Genomic DNA, 3401 nt, shown 5'->3' with positions numbered 1-3401 from the left:
CCTTCTCGGTGCTAAGAGCAAGTTCTCAGCATGGCATTCAGGCGGTCAGTGGCCCAGCCTCGGCACCATCCCAGCCGTCGGGGATGGGGGTGGACACAGTCCCCCACACGTCTCCGTGCCCACGCCATACACTTTGGCTGTGCCCCATCCTCGTCGGCGTGTCTCCTCGCCGCCCCAGCCTGCCACGCTCCTGCACGGCGACCACGGCCCAGCGCGGAGTCCTCCCCCGCAAAGGCCCCAGCTCGAATCGGCTCCCAGCCCCGCCTGCTGCCCGGGCGCAGTGCCCATAACTCAACACACATTTCATCCAATCTAAGGCCCCAGGGCTGAGACCCTCTCAGAGTCGGGAATCACCTGGGTCCCGCCCGTGTCCCCAAGCACAGCTCCTTGTCACTTGAAGCTGCTCTATGCAGGCAGCCAAATAGTCTCCTGATACATCCACGTGTGGGCTTGTTAGGTGACCACCGTGATTTCGTACGGTCTGGGAAAGCGGGGTGTGAGCTGTGGTTCAGACCCTGCTCATGGCCCCTGGTGGAGCCAGGGTCTCAGCAGGGACATGGGGACAGGGAGGCGGGGACAGTAGGGCTCGTGCGGGCCCACCTGCCGCGTGGAGGGGTAGCCGAGTACCCGCTGGGTGGCTGTCCTGCTCCTGGGCTGAGGTTGGCGGCGGGAGGTGTTGTGGGTGCGTGTGGCACCGGGAGGCTGGCAGACCACAGCCCGAAGGAGAGCAGGCGGTGGTGGGCATGGTGGACGTGGAGGGCGGGCGGAGGGCCTGGGCGGGAGGTCCAGGGGCCAGCAGGCAGGGGCCCGGAGCCCTCGCTGCGGTGTGCAGGCTCCGGGCCGCTCCACAGCCCCCGGGGCGGGGCGGGCCCTCTGCCAGGCCTGTCTGAGTCTGGCAGGGATCAGAGTGGACTCGCCAGGCGTGCCTTCGGGCCCCAGGTGGGAACTCTGTTTCTGTGGGGTGGGGTGTGAACCCCGGCTCGAAGACCGTGCCATCTGCGGGCCGCGGGCCCCTGTCTGCGGAGGTGGAGCTGCCTGAGCGCAGAGCAAACCCCCGGGGCGGAAAGGCAGCCGGGACCAGGTGCCGTCAGGGAGCCGGCCCAGGCCTTCCCCACCACCCCGGGCTCCCCCCCTGTGGTGACCTCCAGCTGCCCAGTGCGATGGTCATGACAGCTGGCCCCCTTCCCTCCGCTGCCCCTCCTCGTCCCCAAGACCCCACCTCGGGCTCTGGCTCTGGGGAAGCCCGCCCGGGACCTCCCAGGCAGCCAGCATGGGAGGTGCTGAGAACAGCACCTGACCATCACATGTGGGCTCACGTGGTCGCCTCCAGCATCATGACTTGTGGGCCACACAGATGCGAGTGCTCCCCGTGCAGAGCTCCAGACCCCGAGGGCTCGGGGGGCCTGTGGCGCACACATGGCCCAGGCGATACACCGAGCACCCCCTTTCCCCCCCACAGCCACCCCCACGGGGTCGCAAACGGACCCCCTCAAGGTCACACAGACGCGGGGTCGCCAGCTGAGCTCCCTGGGTCTGTTCTCTCATCTGCCCACTGGGCCCGCAGGGCTGCTTTGGGGACCAGGAAGAGCACGTGTGTCCCCACCTTCCCATGGGTCGTGGGGCGATGCCAGCCTCCTGCCTCAGGCTGGGTGAGCCGGCTCTGGGGCACAGCAGGTTGGGTGACAGGACTTCCTGCCACAGCACTGACAGCTGTCACACGGCTGCCTCCCCCTCCCGGCTCTGGCAGCCGGGGCGGGATTCACAGGGCACAGGGTGGCTTTCTGCACACAAAGCGAGGTCTGGTGGGAGCGGGGACAGCGGGCGTGCAGTGCGGAGAAGCCGGCTACTGAGAAAGCATCCTACTGTTAACATCGCCGAGGGACGACACGGTCACAAATGTCCTGCAAGGGCTTATGGGCACGTCGAGGCCCGACCCCAAGCAATAGTCAGTTAGGCCGTGTAACAAACAGCCACCAAATCTCGGCATCTTCCACGGAGGGTCACTGGGGCGTCGGCACGTTGGCCGGAGATGGGCCGGGGTCAGCCGGGCGGCACTAAGGTGCCATCGCTCAGGGTCTTTTGTTCCTGGGCTGGCCAGCAGGCCGGGGCTCGCTGCTCTTGTGATGAAGGCAGAGGTGCAGGGCCCTGGCCTCATCCCACATGGGCTCGGAGTCGCTCTGCCGGCTCGCTGTCCCCAGGCCTGACCCTGCAGGGCGCTCGGCCCTAGCTCTGTGCCTCACCTGAGGAGAGGTGGGTGAGCTGTGTGTCCGTTTTCTGATAGAAGCCTGTGGACAGAACGGTCCCCGAGCCCCCACCTGACAGGTCCTGAGGAAGAAACGGGGTGATGCGGGAAGGACCTGGCCGGGGCGCGTGCAGTGGGCTTCGGGGGTCCCCGCGGCCCTCAGCCCTCAGTGCCCAGCAGCAGCTCTGCCCCGAGGCCTCCGCTCCTGTACCCCACGCGCCCTCCCCGCACCCCGTCTCCAGCACCGCCTGCTCTGCTGCCCCTAAGCCCGCCCTCCTCAGGCTGCCCCCGCACTGACCCCCACCCCCAGCTTTGCACCCAGAACCCGGTCCTCGCACCTAGAAAGGACGAGAAAGCCCCTAAAACGTGCTCGAGCAGAGAGGGAACACGCCGCCTCGCTCGCCTGCGCAGTCCAGGCGTGCCGGCCTCAGGCCCGGCCGGACCCGGCGCCCGTCCTTCCGCTTCGGGTGCTCTCCAGAGGGTGGCACACGGCTCTCGACAGCCGCTGACTTACGTCCCCGCAGGTCACGACCTCCCTGTGCTTCCAGCCACAGTCCCGCCGGCTGGCTCCCATTGGACCAGCTTAGGGTGCAGGTCCGTTCCAGGCCTGCGAGTAGTTCTCAGGACTGGAAGTGGGGCGGGGACGGGGTGACACCCCAAGCAAGGGCTCGCCTGCCGGGAGGAACAGAGGGCCCACCTCTCCCGCAACGTGGGGGCTGAGGGGCCGACACGGTCAGGCTCCGTGGGCTCCGTGGGGCCTGCGCGGGCAGAGCGAAGCCAGGGGCCCGGCGGCAGCTCAGACCCCGCCCGGAAGCTTCCCCCGATGGCCGCCCGAGACCAGAAGCTCCCAGCAGCGGGAACGGGCCCCACGGCACGAGCAGCCTCATGTCCCAGGGAGGGCCGGGGGCTCCCGAGCTGGAAGCCTCCCCAAAGCTGCAGGGCCTCCAGAGCGTGGCCGAAACAGCCAGCAAAAGTGCAGAACACCTGAAAGGTATAATTTGTTAGTGTAAGTACATCCCAAATACTTCACACGACGTATTTTTACTATAAAATGCATCGTTTATCTACAACTCGCGTTCTGCGTGACGTCCTGCAGTCCATCCAGCACTCTGGCCTGGAGGGGCTCCGACCCCTCTGAGCCTTGTCCCCACCACCAGAG

The 3401-nt window shown here is 67.2% G+C and overlaps 1 protein-coding gene across 1 annotated transcript in view; it reads left to right on the top strand.

Moving 5' to 3' along the window:
- Positions 1–3401, top strand: part of KCNQ1 (potassium voltage-gated channel subfamily Q member 1) — a 318108-nt gene that overhangs the window by 282712 nt on the left and 31995 nt on the right. The window lies entirely within an intron of this gene.

Source organism: Pteropus vampyrus, unplaced genomic scaffold (assembly GCF_000151845.1).
Source record: "Pteropus vampyrus isolate Shadow unplaced genomic scaffold, Pvam_2.0 Scaffold187, whole genome shotgun sequence".
NCBI lineage: Eukaryota > Metazoa > Chordata > Mammalia > Chiroptera > Pteropodidae > Pteropus > Pteropus vampyrus.
Note: the sequence above shows the minus strand (reverse complement) of the source record. Positions and strands in the feature narration are given on the sequence as shown.